Consider the following 23,713-nt stretch of genomic DNA (forward strand, 5'->3'; position numbering starts at 1 on the left):
CAACAATTGATTCCTGAGAGAAGCATAAACTCTTTGCTCCTGTGTAGATCAGCTGAGAAGAGTTAAGTCAAAGGAAAGGAAAAAAGTAGACAAAAAAGTGAGAAGCGCCGTCACACTGAAGAATCTAAACGTTTTTCCAATGATATTAGCAACTCAGCCGAATTCCAGTATTTCTGCCTTGTTTAGGGAAGCCACAATGAGAGAGGCATCCCCAACTCACCCTGCTACCTCCTGGTCAGCTTGCCAGCCGCAAAAAGTCTCTCTGACCCCTGAATTTTGAGCATTAGGTGGGCAGGGAACCAACTCCATTTGGTGTACGATGCCCAGGCCCAGTCATTCCCCTGTTGCTGCAGTTGCTGATGGGCCTGACAGGTCCAGCTGTTCCTCAGGCTGCAGGGGTTGGTTGCTAAGAGACCCCATGACGTGGGCTTCAGCTCTGACATTTTCCATTAAGGGGCATTTGGAAGACTGTGGTGGGGTGGGCAGTCAGCATGCCAGAAGAGAATTGAGTTTGGGTGAGGGAAGGGAGAAGGAGGGGAGATATAGCTGGAAAGCTATTTCTTGGCACCACTTACCCAGACCCAAAAAAAAAAAAAGAGTAAGGTTTGAAAATGCCTCTCCAGAGTCCTGACTAACAGCCCAAAATGTAGCTCCATGTGTGTTAATCAAGAAAACAATGAATGTGTTCTCTACAAAAACGTTCCTATTTCTTTAAAGTTACTTGGCTTTTTAGTTTAGATTTTTAAAAAGAGGATCAAGGCTCTCTAATGTTTTTTTGGCTCGGTGGTTGGGTAGGAAGGGGTGGAGGAACAGGGAAGGGGGAGGAGGAACAGAAATTTGTCAGCATAAAGGCCCCCAGCAAAGAGTAAAAAACTTTCTTGGCCCCTTTCCAGTGAGCCTAGGCGTTACAAGATGCTGACTGAAAATAGGGCCACTCTTCATTTGAAGATTCATGGGTTTCTGTGCTTGACACTGAATTCAACAAGCATTTACTGAGGGCCCTCTATTCTCTGAAGACAGTGCTGGGGACTGGGGGATGGAATTATGACAAGAGACAGTCTTTGCCCTTATTTTAGGGGATGTTCTGAGAAGGATCAGAGTAGGCAGAGCCTATGGGTTGGACATAGTTCTTATTTAATTCAACCCTGGTCTAATTGGAAATAATCTGAGCCAAGGTGAAAACCTTCTAGTGAAACCACTGGGATGGCACCAAGGATATGAGCCTCTTGCCTGATACAGACACTTCACCAAAGACTGAAATAGGGAAATTTGACTGAAGACTGCTCTCTACATTGCTCCCTTGGGCAAAAACAATCTTCCTTGAGTCTCTGTTTCTTCATCTAAAAATGGGAAGGTTGGACCAGATAGCATCTGAGGTTTCCTTCAACTATAGGCCTATGATTCTATGAAGCTGTCATTATTAGAGAATTATCTTGCTTTACAATTTATTGATTGCTGCAAGTTATCATCCTGCTCCTATTCAATCACTTTGGAATCTTTTTTTTTTTAACCCTTACCTTCCATCTTGGAATTAATACTGTCTATCAGCTCCAAGGCAGAAGAACTCTAAGGGCTATGCAATGGGGATCAAGTGACTTATCCAAGGTCACACAGCTAGGAAGTGTCTGAGGCCAGATTTGAACCCAGGACCTCCCATCTCCAGGCCTGGCTCTCAATCCACTAAGTCACCTACTAGCTCCATCATTTTGGAATCTTTTAAATGAACACCAGACATATGTACAACTTGTGGATAGGCACACTTTTTTTTTCAAAAGCTCCATAGGCTAGGTGATTTGCCCATGGGTAAACAGTGAGTTAATGTCACATAACGGGGGAAGTATGTGACAGCCTGCCTGGTCAAATTAACATTATTTCCTTGATAAAGATTATAAACTTGGCAAAGAAGCAAGAGATAGTACTTATGGGAGAAACTAATCAAGTGGAATTTAGGAGTGATAAATATAAAGTACTGTAAAGAAGGTTAAATAAACAGATAAATAAATGTCACAGGTATTTGATCTTAAGTTTGCCAATCTAGGGAATTTCCTCACCAGGAATCTCAGTTCTCATGGAGCCTATTGTGAGGCTGTTAGGTGGCACAGTGGACAGAGTGCCAGGCCCAGACTCCTCTTCCTGAGTTCAAATTCAGTTTCAGACACTTACTAGCTGGGTGACCCTGGACCCAGTATGCCTCAGTTTACTCCTTTACTCCTCTGTAAAATGAGCTGGAGAAGGAAATAGCAAAAACACTCCAGTATCTTTTCCAAGAAAATCCCAAATGGGGTCATGAAGAATGGGACACGATTAAATGACAAAAGTATAAATTGTACAAATGCTCAATGTAAATCCCATACCAATAAAATCACAGGTTCAGAGCCACACAACCAACAAACAGCAAGAGACTGAGATCAAAGAGACCAGGTTTGGTAGGAGTTCATGCAAGAGAGACCTAGGGCTTTGGAGTAACATGGAAGGTCCTTAGGCTGAATCACTAATAGTTAAGGTGCTGACAAGAGGAGGAAGAAAGAGGAAAAGACTAATTGGGGAGAGAGAGAAAGAGAGAGACTGAGAGGATGGTTAATATCCAGCTCAGATCTTGATGACCCAGCGAGTGGGAGGGATGAGGCAGACGGATCATTGTTGGTGGCCAGGGAGTCTATTGGTTGGGTGACCAGGAAAGTGGGAAAATGACTGTATCATAAATGAAAGCTTAGAAGGAAAGGCTGGTTCTGCTCTCCTTGAGCTATGACTGGACCAGAGGTGTCAAATGTGATCATAATACTTCTGAGTGTGATCTAAATGAGATCAAAATATAATTGAGAAATATTTAACAAAATAAATCAAAATACAATAAAACATAGGTGATGTCCACTTATGGTTTTCTAAATCAATATATATACTGTAGAATTCCCTACATAAAATTTAGAGGACTCCCTTTTCTATTTGAGTTTGCCATTGCTAGGCTAGCTCTTTGAAGCCAGGAACTCTACCTAGTCGGACTTCTGTCATTAGAGCAGGGTGATACAATGGAATAAAGGAGGCATTTGGTTCAACTATGTGTGACCATGGGTAAATAATTTCCCTTCCTCTGGGTGTGTATGAGGGAGATTTAACTAGGTAATCTCTAAGATCCCTTCCAGATGCAAATCTATGATATTATTCATCTCTTTATCATCAGTACTTTACATCTATAGTGGTAGTTCAATAAAGATCAGTTAAATGGCTGATGAGTTTACTAATATTTAGTCTTTTCTTATCCCTGTTCTCCAACCTTCTTTGTTTCCCTTTCCCTCAATTCTCTGTTTTTGTCTCAACTCTCACCATCAAATTGGATTTTGTAGCCATGTCTGGGACCATTTTAGCATTTTAAAAGTTTGTCAGGGAGCATTTTTAGTTCTGTAATGTTAAGACGTTGGCCAAATATCCCCATAAAATTAAAACAATTACAGTGCTAAAACAGATCTTATATTCCATGGGATTGTGCTACCCTGAGGCTCTGTATTATCTAGCTGGTAGGCTGGGCCCCAGAAGATGTCTGCTATCCATTTGACCTCTCCTATAGCCTGTGTTAGGACTCTCCCAGAAGAGGCAAGATGTCTGGTGATCTGAGATTACAACAGCTGGTAGTAGTGAGAAAAGTCTATTTTTTTTTTAAATCTGGTCTCTCTTTAACAGCCAAGGTTGACAGTTTTCATTAAAAGAGGGCAGATGTGGAGGGTGCTGTAATGAACAAGTCACCCTCCCTCTTCTAGGTCCTCATCTAACAACACCATAACCTGAACCAAAACAAGACAATTATTAAGCAATCTGTGATCAGTAGCTCACTTTTCTTAGCAAAGTGACCTAGAAACATGTTGCTTGGAGGCTTCATCTTCCTTCCTTAATTTTTAAAATCCACTCTCAAGAACAATGTAAAGGGGGAAAAGGAAAGCCCAATACTCCAGAGAGGAAGAGAAAAAAAGGAGCCAATTAGTCAGTCATTAAGTCAGTCAATGAACAATTAAGAGCCTATTAGGGGTAGCTAGGTAGTACAGTGTAATAGAGTGCCAGGCCTAGAGCCTAGAGGACCTGGGTTCAAATCTGCCCTCAGATACTTCCTAGCTGGATGACCCTGGGCAAGTCAATTAACCCCAATTGCCTAGTCCTTGCAGCTCTTCTGCCTTGGAATCAATGCTTAATATTTATTCTAAGACAGAAGGTTTTTCAAAATAATTTAAGAGTCTATTTTGCATCAGGTACACACAGGCATGGTCCCAAAGGGGGACCAAACCCTATGGGAGAGATTGTTTGGAGACCCAACTAGGTTGGTTCAGCAATAAATTTGGCCACAGAAAATAGGGCATTTGGCAGCCAACTATGGCACTGTTTAACCTGAACAATTGGACATTTTAGTTTTAAAATACCTTCCTTCACCAAAAAGATTCATTCAGCCATCCCAAATCTTAATAAATAGCCCCAAGCAGATGTTGGCCTTTCTCTAGAAGCTCTGGGGCTGGGCTGTTATTCATTCACCTCCCCAACTGAGGACAGCTTCCTTGTAACTAGGGTAAACATGATAGGAGGTGAGGAGAGTCAGGTAGTTTCCAGCATTCCAACCTATTCCCCAGGACCAAATGCCATTGATAACTTATCTTCCACAGGCTCTCACACACCTCCCTTTAAAGCACTTTCCTACCTTTATTGGGGGGTGGGGGCGAGGAAGCCCCAAATCTCATTAATCTTTGAAGCAAAGGGTTCTAGGGCTCAATGGATAAGGCACTCAGGGCTCCACCTCCCTGCCTCCTTGGCTTGGAAGACAAAGGTCCAAAAGCACCCAAGACAGGCTTTTAGCCTAAGAGTTACAGCCCAGAAAAACTAAGCCAGACCTGAATGCCAGCTACCTACTACCTATGGGACTTTGGTAAAGTGATTTCACCTCTCCTGTCCTTGGTTTCTTAATTTGTAAAATAAAAGGTTGGACTAGAAAGTATATTGGTGAGTTCAGGATGTAAAGTCAGAGAATCTGGGTAGGCTCTGCCTCTTATAGTAGAACAGTGGATAGAGTGCCAGGTCTGATGTTGGGATGACCTAGGTTCAAATCTAACCTTTGACACTTACTAGCTGTGTGACCCTGGGCAAGCCACTTAACTCTGTTTGCTTGGAACCAAGAAGACTCCTCTTCCTGAGTTCAAATCCAGTTTCAGACACTTACTAGCTGTGTGACCCTGGGCAAATCACTTAATTATTTTTGCCTCAGTTTCCACATCTGTCAAATGAACTGGAGAAGGAAATGGCAAACCACTCTAGTCTGCCAAGAAAACGCCAAATGGGGTCATGAGTTAGGCATGACTGAAGCAGCTAAACAACAATCTGCCCCTTACTAGCTGTGTGAACTTGGACAAGAAAGTCACCCCTCTAGAACCCAGTTTTCTCCTCTTATAAAATGAAGGAATGGACTCTGTGGCCTCTTTCAGCTTCGAATCTATGTCAGCTGAAATTATTTGTGGTCCCTACACAGCATGTGAAAGTGTAATTCCTGTCCTATTGGGCTATGTGTTAACACTGAAACAACATCCTTTGCTCTTACCCAGGGGCGATTCACTAGCAAATTCTTAAGTACAAAAAAAAATGGAACTCATCTCGTAGTCTCTGAAAAGGCAGAGAGGTTCAGAGCATTGCAGGGGAAAGCTTCCATTAGCTTCAATGTAAATAAAGGGCTTGATTTTAAAATTAAACATGTTCTTTTTTTGTAAACCACATTTGCATGTTTTAATAAACTATATTTACATTTGTTTTGCCTGGCCCTGATTTGTATCTGCTGTTTGTCCTTTCTGCATAAACATTTAAATATTTAACCCTAGAATAAAAAGGGAAGTTAGTGAAGTAAGCATACTCCTACCATTCCTCTGGAGCACCTGCAGAAGGTCCTTTCCAATTAAAAAATAATAATAATAATAATGCCTTTCCCTAGAAGTTGTTGCTGTTGTCTAGTCCTCTTCCAATTACGTCCAACTTTTCATGATCCCATTTGGGGATTTCTTGGCGTAGCTGTGGAAGTGGTTTGTCATTTCCTTCTCCGGCTCATTTTACAGGTAAAGAAACTGAGGCAAACAGGTTTAAATTACTTTCCCAGAGTCATACAGCTAGTAAATGCGAGTCCATATTTGAACTCAGGAAAATGAGTCTTGCACTCTTATCCACTGTACCACCTGGCTGCCCCTAGTAAAAGCGCCTATATTGTTGTACAAGTACCTGCCACAGGGTATAGAGCACTGGACTTAAAAGTCAGGAAGACTTGAATTCCAATGCTGCCTCAGACACTTAGTAGCTATGTCACAATGGACGAGTCACCTCACTCCTCTATGCCTCAATTTCCTCATCTGTATAATGAGAGGAAAGGTAGTACTTCCCTCAGAGGTTTGTTGTGATGATCGAACAGCATGCATAAAGTGCTTCACAAATCTTAAAACCCTACAGAAATGCTAGCTATCATGACTAGCTATTTCTCCAGCAGCTTTTAGTCATTCAACAAATATTAAGCCCTTGCCACAAGCGATGCCTATTCAAGCTGCCTCTCTGCTCAGTGAAATCTAGTTACTCTAAGACGTCACAAAAAACCCATTTGGCATTGAAAGCCCCTCACCAACTGGCTCCAGATGTACTAAACATTAGTGTCCTTCACATATCACAAACTGGAATGGCCCGACTTGCCACTCCTCTCCCAGGAAACTCTATCTCCCATCTCCACGCCTTTGCATGGACTATTGCCCATGCCTGGAATTCCCTCCCCTCTGACCTTGACCCCTGAATATCTGTTTTACTTCCAAGCTATGCCGCCTTTCTGATCCCCTCATGCTGCTAGTGCTGCCGCCCAGAATGAGTTGCATTTCATTTGTATATACCTTGGGGCAGCTAGATAGCACAGTGAACAGAACACCAGGCTTAGTCAGGTGGACGTGGGTTCAAATCCGACCTTATATACATTCTAGCTGTGTGACTCTGGGCAAGTCACTTAACCGCAATTGCCTAGCCTTTACACACTCTTCTGTCTTAAAATTGATACTAAGACAGAAGGGAAGGGTTGAAAAAAAAAGAAGTTTGTATATACCTTTATATGTGTGAATATATACATACACATTATTGCCTCACTTCTCAATAGAATAGAGAAGCTCCTTGAGGGCAGCAAATGTTTATTTTTGGAGTGGATGGACCCTATTAGGTATTAAATCCTTGTGGTTTCTTTATAGATTGTGGAGTGAAGGGGCCATAGAAGAATGTTGAGAGAGGCAAATAGTAAGATGCTAAAGAAGCCTTGTGCATCTCCTTCTAGAACTATTAGGTGACTTACTCCTAGAGGACAGCCTCCTTCCCACCCTCCTTCCCAGCCTTGACACTGACTTCCTTCCCTCCCCTAGCTCTGATAGCCAGCCTTCTCCAGTCCCACCCAGCCTTCTGGATTTATTTAACCTGGTTATCTCCCTGGCTTGACCTTGATGTGGCATATTCTGAACACCCTTGCAGATAATAGTTTAGACCTTTCCCTTCTTCAGTCTCTTAATCTGGAAAATGTGGGGTGTCTGAGGTCCCTTTTAACTCTGCATTTATGATTCTATGATCCTCTCCTTTTCAGCCTATTAAACGCCCTCCTGCAATTGGGCTTCATTCCATTATAATTCCATAATAATAACAATAACTAACCCTTATTTTTTAATTATTTTTTTAGTTATGTGTAGAAACAATTTTTGACAATTGTTTTCTATCATTTTAGGATTCAGGTTTTCTCTCTCCCTCCCTTGCCACCACCTCCCCAAGATGGTAAATAGTCTGACATAGGTTAAACCAGTGCTTTCACACGACATATACTTCCATAATGAATAGTTAACATTTATATAGCATTTACTCCCGTGCTAAGTACTTTATAATTATTATCTCATTTGATCCTCACAAGCCCAGAAAGTAGGTGCTACCATTATCTCCATTTTGCAGATAAATAAATAGGCAAACAGAGGTTAAATGACTTGCCCAACTTCCTACAGCAATATAGTCTGCAGCTAGGATTGAACTCAGGTATTTCTGACTCCAGGCCTCCTGTTCTATCTACTCTGCTAGCTAGCTGCCCTCTTTAAGGATACAGATCCAATAATACCAACCACTTTGGAGAGCTACATGGATATAAGACCTATTCCTCATCCTTAAGATGCTTGTAATCTAAGAGAAGAGAAAAGACAAATATAGTGCAATTAATGCATATGAGAAACTCATAAAAGGAGTAGAAATTGCTAGGATATCAGAAGATCTCCCAACAAGTTTCTAAGATCACAGGATATAGAACAAGAAGAGTCCTTAAAGGTTATCTAATCCAATTATCTAATTTTTTTTTTAGGAAACAAAACTTCTATTGATAAAATAGGTTTGTTGATATTTTAAGTAAATTTAAGTTGAAATTTTAAGTAAATGGAAAAGCCCCCAAATTGCTAAAATCTCCATGTTGACAAGGCTCCAGATTTAATGGGTCATCAATTCTTATTTATTTTTAAATTTTTAAAAATTGATTAAGAGAATTTTTCCATGGTTACATGATTCATGTTCTTTCTCTTCCCTCTTCTCCCCCCTCCCCCCCATAGCCAACACACAATTCCACTGGCTTTTACATGTTGGACCATCAATTCTTAATCTGGGTTCCCTCTGATTTCTTGTTTATTTCATTTTCTTAAAATATGCTATTTTGATGTCTTTTCCCCCTTAATATAAAAATAATTTTTGAATATATTCCTTCAAACCTCAGAGAAGGCAACTAGTACATAGTACACTAGGCTTAGAATCAGGAATATTTTTCAAGAGTTCAAATCTGATCTCCAATACTTACAAGCTGGGTGACCCTGAACAAGTTGTTTAACCCTGTTTGCCTTAGTTTCCTCCTGTAAAATGAGCTGGAGAAGAAAATGGCGAACCACTCCAGTATTGCTGCCAAGAAAATCTCGAATGGAGTCATGAAGAATCAGACGCAAGTGAAATGACTCAATGACAACAACTGAACTCTTCCTGGTGTCATAGAAATAGATAAGCTAAACTGTCTGATCATATCTGATACTGTATGAAGCATTCTGCACCCAGAACTCACTTCTCTAACAAGGGGATGAAAGAGATGAAGGTAGCCTTGGACGTCATTTAGAACAGTGATGTCAAATTCAAATAGGAAACAGTGGTCACAAAACTGTATATAAGGATCCCAGTGCCCACAGAGGGACTTATAAAAAATTAACATTACTTAATGCTATATTGTATTTTCATTAAAAAAAAATATTTCCCAGTTACATTTAATCTAGTTCTGGTTGCTCTCAGGAGTGTTCCAGACATAGAAGACTGGTGAGTCCTGTATTTGACTCTTCTGTTCTAGAACAACCTTCTAATTTTAGAGATAAAGAAACTAAAACATTAAGAGATACAATGGGATACAGCGGATAGAGATTGCCAGGCCCTGAGGAAGAGGTCCTGGGTGCAAATCTGCCCTCAGATACTTCCCAGCTATGTGATCCTGGGCAGGTCACTTAATCCCCATTGCCTATTCCTCACCATACTTCTGCCTTAAAACCAATACAAAGTTTTGATTCTTAAAAGGATTTTATTTTAAAAGATGAGCTCCAATGACTTACCCAAATGGTCTTCCATTTTGTGCTTAAACATTTCCGTTGAAGGAGACCTAGAAAAGTCCACCCCATTTGGGGATATCTCTAATTGTTATTAAGCTTTCTTTTATGTTGAGTTGAAGCCTGCCTTCCTGTAATTTCCACCCAGTGGGACTAGTTCCACTCTCCTGAACCAAATGCTGGACTTAAGCCAATAAATTAAAATTGGCTGTAGTTGTTTATCTGAAAATGAAGAGACAACCTAGGCATATGTCACCTGTTGTGTACAGCCCACATGAGGGAAGATGCAAAGTACTTTCATAAGGTATTCTCTTCCCTAGTATTTCCCTACCCCACCCTGGTATACTTTTCCAAACAGGATGCGTCCAAGGGCACACAAGTTCTACCTTTGGAAGGGGGATGTTCAGAATCCTATCAAGCTTGGACCAAGGCAGGGAACCTACCTCTAAACTCAGAGGGGTTAGGAAGAATGCCACCTCCCTCTCGCCCTTTACCCTACCCCTACTCTCACTTTCCGTCTAATAGGCAGAAGTCTTCCAAGCACCCTAAGTTCGTTTTTTTTTTTACCAATTACATGTGACAACAAATTTCCACATAAGTTTTCGGAAGTGGTGTGAACCGAAATGTCCCCCTTCATCCTTTCCTCCCCCTCCCAGAGCTCTGAATGCGCTAGGTTCTTAAACATGCCCCTCCTCTTGTACCCCACTGCTGGACCTCGGCCAACTTCCATCCAACACCGCCATCGTTCAGTCTCAAGTGTAGGGAGTGATCCTGTAATTGGGAAAATCTAGTCATCTTTAGCAAGCCATCCCTGTTTCCTGAGAACAGGAAAACTTCCGTGGGGACTTGTGTTTATTTCATAATTATGTTATGGGAGTTACAGGGAAGCAGATTTCAGCTCAACATAATGGAAAACTTCCTAACAATTAGGGCTGTCCAAAAATAGAAGGGGCTAGCTACCTCAGGGAGCTGTGAAGACTCTGAAGACAAGGCATGTTACCTACAGAATTCATTCTTTTGGTAATGTTGAGATTATATAAGCCCTGGGTCCCTTCCCACTCTGGAGGAGGGGATTCTATCATCCTCTCTAGGAGTTCATGGTCACTTAATGATGCAGAGGAAGTCTAAGGAAAGCCTACATATTAGGGAGTGGGAAGGAAAAGAGCAGTGGCCCCAGGCCTTGGGATTCCTTCACTGCCATCAGCCTTTGGGGGTTCCTTCAGTTACTTCTTTCCTCTTTTCAGCGCAGGGGAGATCTTTGTATGCATGTATCTGTTTCAGTGTGTATGTGATTGAAGAGAAAAAGGCCATCTCCCAGGCCTGCTCCAGAAGCAAAATGGCAGCTTTACCCCAAACTATTTCATCCCAAGAGGTTACTAGGTTGGGAAGGGCCTGTCAAATTTTGTCTCTTTACTTGTCATTTTATCCCTGACTTAAAACAAGCAGTCCAGTTGTGGTATATGATTGTGATGGAATGCTATGGTGCTATAAAGAATGACAAAAGGGCAGCTAGTCAGCACAGCAGAGAGAGTGCCAGGCTTGAAGAAGACTCATCTTCAAGAGTTCAAATCCAGCCTGAAACACTTACTAGTTGCATAATCCTGGGCAAGTCACTTCACTCTATTTGCCTCAGTTTCCTCATCTGTAAAATGTGGTGGAGAAGGAAATATCAAACCACTTCAGTTATCTTAGCCAAGAAAACCCCAAATAGGTCAGAGTCAGGCACAACAGAGACAAGCGAATAACAACAATAAAGAATGATGAGCAGGATGGTTTCAGAAAGACCTGGGAAGACTTACAAGAACTGATGCAGAGTGATACAGTTACAGCAATATTGTAAGGTTGCCAAGGGGCCCATCTCCTAAAAGAGAACTGATGGAACTCTGAGGACAGATTGAAGGATACTTTTTTTACTTTCTTTTTCTTTCTTTTTTTTTATTTCCTTTTGCAACATGGTTAATAGGGAAATATGTATTATTGATATCATATTACTTGCCTTCAGTCAATGGGGGAAAGGAGGGAGAGAATTTAGAACTTAATACATTTCCAAAAATGAACATTAAAATTCGTCCATGTAAGTAGGAAATATTTAATGAGTCTGAGTCCAGACAGAAGGTAGAGGTTTAAAAAAAGGGGGCTGCTTAGTGGTTCTACTTGACCCCTCAGGTGAAAGGTCAAAGCAGCATAGGTTCCATCATAATTCCTACCACTGTGACCTTGAAAAGCCAAATTCCCTTTTTGATCTTCCCCATTCACATCTAAATAAAGGGCCAGAGTAAATGCCCACAAGCTACTGAGAGAGGCCAAGCTCAGAGAAAGTTAACTCCATGCCATTTAAGCAGTTTTCACTTGTGTTACATTGCATGTAAGAAATGAAATAAAATAAAGATGGGGAGAAGGCTATCAAGAGAGCTTGATAATTGCTAGCACAGAACAGGAAGGACAGTTAATTTAGGGTAACACATGCTGTTGTGGAGGACAGGGAAATCACATTACATTTCCAGTCCAGTCAGCTTGGACCACAAAGTCTTGGTTGGCTGAATTTCAGAAGAATTTTGGACCCATAGAGCAAATGCACTCAAACATGCTCTGTCCTTAAGTAATTTTGCAACTTGGTGCTTTGTAAAGCTTAAATCACTATATAAAATGTTATTATTATTATTATTATTCCTTAACTTGTCTTGGCCTCAGTTTCCTCATCTGTAAAAAAAATGAGAAATTGGATTTGATGGCTTCTGAGGTCTCTGCCAGCTAGTTCTAAATTCATAAACCTGTGGGTCTGGTTTTTTTTTTTCCCAGCCCTAAATCCTTTAGTAAGGTTTCTTTAAAGTAAACTACAACCGGTTCACCAAAGCATAATTTTCTCTCTTCCCTTGACTTTTCACCTTTATCTTGAAATGTAGATGTTGGGAGGAAAATCCAGAAGAAAGAAGCAAAGTTTTAAAGAAACAGAAACACAAAAGTGGTCAACAAGGAACATGAACACACACACATACATAGTTCCATCTCAGGTGAAGCACTGGAATCAAAGGCTAAAATTCACCCAAGGAGTACAAACTCCACATCAACAACCAAGAAAACTTTGGCAGTGTTTAGCTGACACAAAACATCCCCACGGATGGAAGGAGAGTTTACAGGAGAAGTCAGCATCTGGGGGCTGGCTGCCTGTCTCTTTAGAGGCCTGGGGAGGAGAGACCCCCCCCCCCTCCCGCAGCACATATGCATCCTGTCAGGAAAAGAGCTTCAGGGAGCAGGAACATTGAACTCTCCACCAGACAGAGGGGAGAGAGAGAGTGAGAGTGACTATTTTGGCAGTAAAAGAGCTCCCATCAATGAACTGGACATAAACCAGGCACTGGACTCATCCTCTGCGCAAATCTGTTGGAACCGTAGCTCCTGGGACAAAAATCTTGGTCCCAGTATTGGAAGATACTGGTGAGCAAACAACTGGAAATGCAAAAGATATGAATGATAGTAAAAGCTTATCCTCTTTCTAAAATGTCTTCCAATCTCTAAAATGGCAAAAATCCTAAGAGGGAGAGAGGATAACTATGATAATGTTATACTATATAATATTACACAGTATAATAACATTATTATAATATCCTAAGATAAATGATAGCTAACATTTACCTTGCATGTTTAGAATGCAAAGCCCTTTTTCAGACATTCTCATCTGGTCCTCACAATGACCCTATGAAGTAGGTGCTGTTATTATTCCCACTTCGCAAATGAGGAAACAAAAGCAAAGAGGTTAAGTGACTTACCCAGAGTCTCACAGCTAGGTGAATGACTGAGGTAGGACTCAAACTCAAATCTTGCTGCCTCCAACGACGCCATAGAGACTATGTCATCTGCCCACTTTGTTATATTACTCTTTTTCTCACCGTGATCCACCATACATACACAGATCACACATTTTTAAGGGCTGGATATAGTAATTTCCTTAAACAACTATTCATTCATCCACTGACAGGCTAACAGGGGAAAGAAGCATGGATATATCTAAAGACAATGTAGGAGAGTACTAATAGCTCTTGGGTTTGAAGTCAGAAATTTTTGGTTCAAGTCTCAGCCCAGCAATATGTAGTTGGGAAATTATTTCGGAAAAATGCCACAGTGTGGCACAGTGGAATAAGCATTCATTGGCTCCCTGGGTTCAAATCTTACCTCTGACATTTACTAGTTGTGTAATCAAGGGACAAATTACCCTACTTCCCCCCAGGCTTCATGTTCTTCATCTGTGAAATGCAGAGATTGGATCAATTGATCTCTCAGGCCCCTTCTAGCTCTAAGTTAATGACTCTACGATCTCAGAACCTATAAAACAAGAGGCTTTGAATGAATGAACCCCAACGTACCTTCAAACTCTCAATCTTATGATTCCAAGAGCATTCATTCTCTTTCAATGAGATGACACAGATGAGGCAGGCCAAGGAAAGCTATCAATTTCCCTTTTTTCTATAAAAATTTGGATGGATATAGAAACCAGAAGATAACTGGGGTGGAGGGGAGAGAATGCTATGTAAGAGCAGCTCTTTCACAGGGGTACAAGAGACTATCAGATTTGCTCAAAAGGGTCTTTTGGCATATTCAATTTTATTAGACAAAAAAAAATAACACTTTGTTTTTGTTGTTATTCCATCTGGGAAGCCCTGAGAGATGATGTATGGTTGCAAAGGGTAACTCTTCTTCCTAAAACTGAAATAGGGAGCAGCAAGAAGAAGTTGTTCTTTGGAAGGAGAGCTGTTGAAGAGGGGAAGTGGAAAAGGAAGGGTGAGATGGGAGAGGAATGAAGATACCCCAAATAAAGACATTATATAAAGTTGTTATTGCAGAAACTAGCCAAAGATTAACAAGGCAAGTTGCTACAGGAAAGAGAATGGGCACATCCAGCCTGACAGATAAGACTCTTGCCCATGGACAGTCAAATTCACCAAGACCCACAGGGCCAAGCTATTCAGGCACACTGGGGCTCCCTGAACAGCAAGGCTCTGTCTGGCTGTAAGAATGTCTAATCCCACAGCCACCCAGTGGGGCCAGTCTCGTCTCTGAGCCCGTCTGGTATTGATTGGAAAGCAGGTCGTGGTTAGTTAGGAAAGGAAATGGAAAAATTCCTAGCTCTCCATTCCTTCATTTCACAGAGATACTGTTACTGGACTTGGGATCCCTTCAAGCATTGAGTGGGATTAAAGTGCCAAATCGAGAACTAAAGAAGGAGGGCTCAAAAAAACCAGATCCAGCCCCGGCTTCAGGTGACGTGCAGAGAATTAGAAAAGTCCATTTCAAACTTCCTCAGGCACAGTTTGTGAAAGCAAAGCTCTTAGACTGGGTCTGTCCTCCCATTCTCAATCCCCCAAAATTATCACTGAAGGCGATGCCTTTCCTTCAGCCTTATCATGACTCCAGATTTTGAGTATGAGGAGAGGAAGAGACTGCTTTAAGTCAAGTATAAAGATTAAGTATCATTACACAATAAACGGCATAGCAGAGATCCTGGCACTTAAACCTAAGGGCAGCTAAGTGGTACAGTGGACCACAGAGCACTGGGTCAGAAGTCAGGAACACTCATCTTCTGAATTCAAATCCAGCCTCAGACATTTACTAGTCGTGTGACCCTGGGCAAGCCATTTAACCCCGTTTGCCTCAGTTTCTTCATCTATAAAATGAGCTGGAGAAGAAAATAGCAAACTATTTCAGTATTTTTGCTAAAAAAAAAAAAAGTTGCTGAAAAACTACCAAATAATAATAAGTTATTTGACTGCCTGATGGCCATATGCTTCTCACAATTAATACTCTTTTTTATTTTTTTTAAACCCTTGCCTTCTTAGAATGGATACTAAGTATCAGTTCCAAGGCCAAAGAATAGTAAGAGGTAGGCAATGGGGGTTAAGTGACTTGTCCAGGGTCACACAGCTAGGAAGTATCTGAACGCAAATTTTAATCCAGGACCTCCCTTCTCTAGGCTTGGCTCTAGCTGTCCCCCAAATCATGTCTTTGCCTTATGTACTTAGTATTGATTCTAAGATGAAAGGTAAGGGTTTAAAAAAAAAGTCTATGTGTTAGAGATACAAAGAAAGGTAAGAAATGTGTCCCTGCCCTCAGGAAGCTGACTGTATATTAGTTTCAAGGCAGAAAAGTGGTAAAGGCTACACAATGGGGGTTAAATGACTTGCCCAGGATCACGCAGTTAGGAAGTGTCTGAGGTTAGATTTTAACCCAGGACGACCTCCTGTCTCCAGACCTGGCTCTCTAGCCACTGAGTTTAGCTGCCCCTCACCACTGGTACTCTTAATAACTTGTATATATCCAACTTGGAGAAAGAATTGATGAATAGAAACAAGCAAAACATAGTTTTATATATATTATATATGGTTGGGGGGGTTGGCTAAGCTAAATGATGCCTTCTCTAGTACAGGAAGGGATGGAGGGAGAGACCTAGGAATTTTAATGAAATAAACAATTAATTTTTTAAAATATTAAATCTAAATTTATAATCTTCCATAATTCTGACAAGTTCCACAATAGATTCTTCCTTCTATAGTAACTCCTCACTAGAGTATACCTAAGAGTAACAAAGAGTAACAAAGGTAGCCCTGCTGGTGATCAAGTGCTACTTGGTTTCAATGAGGCCAAGTGAATGAGTGTGTGTGTGTGAGCGTGTGTGTGTGTGTGTGTGTGTGTGTGTGTGTGTGTTCTGGAGCAGCTAGATGGACACTTCTTAGCTGTGTGACCCTGGGCAAGTCACTTAACCCCCTTTTCCTAGTCCTTACCCCCCTTTTGCCTTGGAACCAATATATATTATTGGTTCTAAGATAGATATGGGTTTAATTTTTATTTTAATGATAGAGTGTGGAGAGAGAGAGATCATAGTAAAACTCAACAGAGCAGACTGATTACTCCCCATGCATAAAGGTGTATGTCCAGAAAGTACAAAAGCTAAGAAACTAAATTTCTAGTTGATTTGCCTGAACTGTACCACCAAGTCAGGCTGAGCAGCCAAAGGCGCGACTGCTTGCCAAGACAGAAAACCCCAGGCAGAGTTTTGACTCCTGCACGAGCCCTGGATTTGCTAATGAAAGGTAATTCTAGTTATTATGTCTGAAGTAAAAGTAGGTGAAAAGGCATACCTAAAAAAGGGCATCTTTCTATTTACACTTACTCCCAGGACAGTTCAAAGCAGAATAAACTTTGTTCCAGGAGAGAAGGCAGAAACACCACAAAATGCTGCCAACTATTTAGACCCTGGGATGCAAGGCTGTAAATTATGCAAGTGGAGGGTAGCTTCAGAGCCGGCGGGTCTAAGGCTCCTCATCCTTAATGAAAAGCAAAGCTCTCACCCGCTGCCAACACCACCCAGCCACCAAACATGGGCCTGAACATGAGAACAATAAGGTCTGGTTCCTTTTATGGTCTTTTTTAGTTCCGGTTACAATCCCCAAGTCTGGGTCCATCAGCTCGGGTCCAGCTGGAGAAGTAGACTCCGCCTTTTGTCACAAAACCATCTTTCTGTACTTAAATAATTTATGCCACCCACGGTGAGGGAGGACATTTCCAAATGAGATCAACTCCTCAAGCTGTCAGCAGGATTCCCAAGATATCTACATGAGACCTGTAGGTGATCAGCTCCAGCTAACTAATGGAGGGAAAGGGCTAATAAGCATAATAAGATAATGCCTACTATGTACCAAGAACTATATTAAGTGCTAATATTTACAAATGATATCTCGTGCAATCTTCACAACAACTGGGAGGTGAGTGATATTATGATCCCCATTTTACAGTTGGGGAAACTAAGGCAAACAGAGGATAAGTAACTTGCCCAGGGTCACACAGCTGTTAGAGTGTATTTGAATTGAAGTCTTCCTGAGCTGCCTCATGGGTATCTATCTAATAAAGGAGTGTTTCATCAGTTGATCATTGTAATCTGGTTCTGATGTGACTATAAAAAGATAAACTAACTGCACTGCGTGATGCAGTAGAAAGAATACCAGGTTGAGGAGTTGAGTTTGAGTCCTAGCTGCTATTTAGTGCTTTGTGTGTCCTTGGAGATGGGTCTCTCTAGACCTCAGTTTGCTAATCTGTAAAATAAGGGAGGTGGACAAGATGACCTCTCACGGCTGTGTCAACTCTAGAGTTAATGTACTATGAACATCCTTCTAAATTAAATGACAGCAATCGATGCTGACTGCTGGGAAATGTCGAATAAAATGGATACATTCGCGACTCCCCTTGGATGGCATTCTGAAAGGAAAATGGAGATTATCCTTTTAGAAAACTTTGGGACCATTTGCCAGGGCTAGCTAAGGGGACTTGGTTTCAAGTTCCTCTGGCAACCTACAGGAGGCAAGAGGGAGCCCTCAGTCCCTTAAGGGTTTTTCATTCCAATAATGTAATCAGAAATGGAAAGAAAAGAAGTTTCCATGCCTCGATGCTCCCTCTCCAGAGACACTTAAAAGAAAACTGAGCAATCACAAGACATTCTGAGCCCAGAGTTAAGAGAACAGTGTGTGGTCTTTCTTTGGAGACTCGGGGTAAATAGCAGTTTTGGATGGAACTGAAAAGACAAAAAATTAGATTGAGCTAAAATTGGAGGATGGATATTGAGCAAGATTACTAAGTGGTCCTGTCACCCAAACAACTTCTCCAGAGTTTAGGGACCCCGTTAAGAATGAAACACCTAGCACAAAAGATGAGACTGGGCTTTGGAACTGATGGAGTATAATCTGCCAGCCCCTGAACAGGATCATCTTATATGGATACTTCTGAAAAAAGTCAAATTCAGCAAAATGATAGTTTTAGAACTAAAAGAGACCCAATAGGCTTGAGTTAAACTCCCCTTTATATTACTGATGAAGAAACTGAGGCTAAGACACATTAAGTGATCTGTCCACAGTCACACAGTGTCTGTGGCAGGATTGAAATTCAGGACTTCATGACTCCAAGTCCTGGCACTCTAACCACCATGCCACCTCCATGCATTATCAAATCCTAACTCCATAAACACTTATTAAACACCTACTAAATAGGCAAAGCATTGTGCCAGGAACTGGGGACACAAAAATCAATGAGGAAAAGAATCCATCCAGGAAGTGATTGTCCCCAAAGAGGTAGATGAATTTATTTGAGCTAGATTACAACAGTATTAGAGAGAAGGAGAGTGGAAAGAGGAAGAAAAAGGAGGAAATTAGATGTCAAAACATCTCACAGAGGTAGCCAGGGAGCTCACATCTGACAAGTTAGAAAGAACAAACCCAATTAGCAATCAGCTCTCTTCTGAGGGAGGTCTGGGTTGGCTAAAACAGTCAGTCTCTTATTTTCATGCACAGCTCATCACAATCCATTTCAGGATTCCCTCCTCCCCATCTTGGCCTCTCCCTGAGGTCTGGACCACCTGGAAAACAACTGGATTCTTGGATCTTCACACCTGCCTTAGCTAGACAATACCCACCTGGATGTAGATACTCTTTTTAAATCAGGCAAGATTTGGAAATTTCTTGAAAAAAATTAACTCTCTTCTCAACCCTCCACAGATATGGACCACCTTGAAAATGTCTAGCTACAAATGACTGAAACAACTATTTCCAAGGAACAATGTTGTTGTTCATTATGAAAGTTCTTCAAGCCATAGAATTGGACTCTCTAGCCAAATCATCTATCTGATAACTGACCCATTTTTAAAAATATTTATTGCTTTCTTTTGTTTTCACATGGCCTACATTTTCCAAGAGTTTTCCCACTCTCAAAGAGACATTCTTTATAATAAGGGTTTTTAACATGCTCCACAAGACTCCGCCCAAGAGGGAATCCATGAACATGAATGGGGGGTGGGGGGGGATCACATATTGATTTCAATATAACTGGTCTCCTTTGTACAAAGTACAAATCAGCCAAAAGTGTCCAGGACAAACCCCAAAAGACTAAGAACTCCTACCTTATAAGAAAGCAGAAAAAGTGGAGGAAAACAGTTCAACAAAACTAGCCAACAGATAAAAAAATTTGACATTATAAGCAGCCTTCCAAGTTCATAATCAGATTTGGTAGAGAAAGTGAAAATACAGGAATTACCTTTAAGTGGGAAAAAATTGAAGGACAGGAAACTAGAATTTTACTAGTTTAAATTGCCCAAACCTTAATTAACAATCTTTGACACCTTTACACATCATATACTTTTTTCATCTGTGTAAAAAGTCACTGAACTTGGGGCCTCAGTTTCCTCACCTATTAAATGAAGAAATTAAATTCAATTGACTCTAAGGTCCCTTCCAGCTCTAAATCTATAATCCTAGTAGGCTGACTCCTTTCTTCAGGTATGAAGTGGGTCCTATCATGTCATCACTGATTGAATCGAATGGAGCACTAATCTAAATATCTCACATAGTCTGTATTTAACTCCTACAGTCTATCTCACAAGGAAACTTGCAGCAGTCAGAGATCTTATTTGGGAGACTCTGAAAGTCAAGATTCAGCCACTTATAACTAACCTTCTGGCAACTAGGTGACTTAGTGGATAGAGAGCCAGGCCTGGAGATGGGAGGTCCTGGGTTCAAACTTGGCCTCAAACATTTCCTAGTCATGTGACCCTATGCAAGTCATTGAGCTCCAGCTGCCTAGCCCTTACCAGTCTTCTGCCTTGGAACCAATGGGAGGGAAGGAGGGAAGGAGGGAGGGAAGGAAGGAAGGAAGGAAGGAAGGAAGGAAGGAAGGAAGGAAGGAAGGAAGGAAGGAAGGAAGGAAGCAAGCAAGGAAGGAAGGAAGCAAGGAGAGAAGGAAGCAAGGAAGGAAGGAAGGAAGGAAGGAAGGGAGGGAGGGAGGGAGGGAGAGAGGAAGGAAGGAAGGGAGGAAGGGAGGAAGGGAGGGAGGGAGGGAGGGAGAAAGGAAGGAAGGAAGGAAGGAAGGGAGGAAGGGAGGGAGGGAGGGAGGGAGGGAGGGAGAAAGGAAGGAAGGAAGGAAGGAAGGAAGGAAGGAAGGAAGGAAGGAAGGAAGGAAGGAAGGAAGGAAGGAAGGAAGGAAGGAAGGGAGGAAGGGAGGGAAGGAGGAAGGAAGGAAGGAGGGAAGGGAGGGAGGGAGGGAGGGAGGGAGGGAGGGGGTTCAAGTCCAACACACTCATTTTACAAATGAGGAAACTAGGGCAAATAGAATTTACATGTCTTGCCCAGTGATCACACAGCTTGCTTAGGGGGGATTCAAAGCCAGATCTTTCTGACTCCAAGACTAGCACTGTATCCACTAAGCTACGTACTTAAATGAGTACTCACCTATCTCTTCCCAGCCCCTCAACATTCTATGAGGCTGATAACCAGACAGACAGAGAACTGAGATTTGGCCTCAAGAGGTTGGTAAGAGTTAAAGCTTTCTAGAACCAATCCTTGAAAATCTCCTAGACTCAAAAGAATTTCTCTCAGCTAGATTTGAATCAATAGAAAGAGGGAAAGGCAGTGGACAGAGTGCTGGGCCTGCAGTCAGGAAAATCTGAGTTTAAATCTTATCTCAGACAAATTTTGGTCTCAGACTCTTACTATCTGTGTGACCTCAATTTCTTCATTTGTAAAATGGGAGCCATAATAGCACCTAACCTCTTGGGATTGTTGTGAGAATCAAGTGAGACAATATTTGCAAATAGCGCACATTGTAGGTCTTGTTTGTTTCTTCCTTATAACAACTGGCTCTGGAATCAGAAACCTGGGTTCTAATCCTGTCTCTGATACTTATTACTTTTGTGTACCCCAGGCAAATTTTCTCATTTTTAAAATTAGGGAGTGGGATTAGATGGTCTCTTCAGCCCTTTCATCTCAAGATCCAGGATAATATAAGTGAATAGAGGATAAGAGCAGAAGACACATCAGATTTGAAAAGTAACATTTCTACAGTTAATACACTTGACAAGCTGTGCCCCTGACCCCAGGGGAGGTTAGAGGAGTGTAGACTTCGAGGGCCAAAACTGATGTCTTCAGGAAAAGTTTGACCTTTGTCAAGATCTTCATTTTCTCTAATAAATAAATAAATAAATACAGAACAGCCTGTCATACCATCCCAACAGCTGTGCCTTCCTCTTTAAGACATACTATTTATGTTCCTTTCCATTTTTCCCATCATCTCTGAATTTAGTTTGTTCAAACCAGAACTGCCCCAAACCAAAAAAGAAACAAACAAAAACCTCTGAAGCTATTTACTACATAAAAACAGTACAACTGGCTATAAATCATTGAAGTGATAAATGAGGATTCTAGGAGGCCTGGAACACACCGTTTTAGGATCCCAGCTTTGGAGCTCAAAGAGACCTTGGAGATTTTCTGTTGGGGTCCTTGAGCCAATGCATGGCATATAGCAATCCCTTCTTAAAATAAAGTCCTTAAATGCAAAATACATAAGAATATAAAAATTATTATTATGAAATAGTTATCTATATATATGTGTATGTACACAAATATATGTTTCATATATTTTTTTTAAGTTCACCAAATACCCAGGTTAAAAAACCCATGGCAACCCCATTTCACAGATAAGGGAACTGAGTCCTACAAAGAAGAAGTAACTTGCCCAAAACCACATGAAGCAGAAATAGCAGAGCTGGAATCCAAACCTAAGGTCCTCTGACTCAAAAGGTCCCTTACTGGACCACTGGTTCCTGTTGATTCCTAAAAGATGCCAATGTTTACCCTGGATACTTAGAGATGGGTGAGTGAGTGAGTGAGTAAATGAGAGAGAAAGAGAGAGAGATGATAGATGATAGACAAATAGATAGATAGATAGATAGATAGATAGATAGATAGATAGATAGACAGACAGACAGACAGATGAATGGATGGATGAATCAATATTTTAAAATAATAATCATGCAATTCAGTTGTTGAGGGAAGATTTTATTCCCAGAAGTTTCTGCCTGCTGGCTTTCTAAGTGTCCCAAAGTTTTCAGTAAGTCAGTCCAGTTTCCATTTTGGTAAATAAAATACCTTCCAGAGCTGACTTTCATAAAACATGTTACATAAAGCAACAGGAAACATGCTAACCAGAAGCCAATGACTCTTTAAATAAATCATCGAAATAATAAGGTGGTAGGGGTGTGGTTTAAGTTTTTTTGGAGGGAGGGGATAGGTCTCTTATTTTTATTTTTTTAAGAGATGGGCTTCTAAAGTAAATTCTGCTGCGCTGGAATCTTGGGCTCCTTAAAATAAATCAGTACGTATTCTTACCCCACCCTATCCCCACAGCAACAGGAGGATGAACCCTCTGCTCCCTGCAAAGCATTTATCCTATTTGTGGAGATTCTTGTGGTCTGAGGCAGTCAGTTTACTGACTATTTCTGGGGGTTCTGCTGTAAATACAGAAAAAAAAAATCCTACCACCCAGTTCAGAGATCTGAAGGTGGTATCTCACTGAAGTGATTAATTATTCAGACATTTGGAGGGAAATCATTAATGCCTTGGAGCCAATCATCATAATATTAGGACACACACATACCTTTCTCCTCTCTTTCTTCATCCCTCCTGTAAGAAACAAAACGTAGTGCCGTGATACAAGCTTCTTCAAGAATGAAGATTCTTGTTTTCTCTCCTTTTACATCTTTCCCTAACAAGCATCCCTATTAAGCAGAGAAGAGTTTGTTAGTGTAGTTGAGGAGCAAATTCTCAGCTTTCAGTTTGCTCTTGGGATTCTGAGCTCAACTGATTCCTGTACCCTGGAATCCTTGACATGTTGCCATGATTCTGTTCAGCTTTTTGGGAAGAGGGGGCAGCAGAAAACTCAGTTTTAATTCAATATGCAAATTTCTTAAAGGGTCCATCCCATTCCTATCTAGTCCCCCACTCCCCCCAATAGGCATTTCCAACTATAGTTTATAGTTTTCTAGCAAGTTTCAGCTTAACCTAGGCCTGGCAAGCATTTAGGCAAGAAATACACTGAGTAGGAGCCCAGACTTCCCTGTAACAGGATTAAAAAACAAAAACCACCAAATGAACAAGAAACTATAAGGGCAGGGACAGAAGGCAGGAAATCCTCAGCCTCATCTCCTAAAAATAGCAATGGAATCAGAGGAACCCAGAGAAGCATGGGAAGATTTGTATTCACAGAACCAAAACTATAACCTA

At 41.2% G+C, this 23,713-nt stretch overlaps 1 protein-coding gene across 2 annotated transcripts in view; it reads right to left on the reverse strand.

The window, feature by feature from the left end:
* ITPKB (inositol-trisphosphate 3-kinase B) overlaps positions 1 to 23,713 on the reverse strand; it is a 158,493-nt gene that overhangs the window by 73,019 nt on the left and 61,761 nt on the right. The gene's annotated exons all lie outside the window — the stretch shown is intronic.

The sequence above is a fragment of the Monodelphis domestica genome, chromosome 2 (genome assembly GCF_027887165.1).
Source record: "Monodelphis domestica isolate mMonDom1 chromosome 2, mMonDom1.pri, whole genome shotgun sequence".
Taxonomy (NCBI): domain Eukaryota; kingdom Metazoa; phylum Chordata; class Mammalia; order Didelphimorphia; family Didelphidae; genus Monodelphis; species Monodelphis domestica.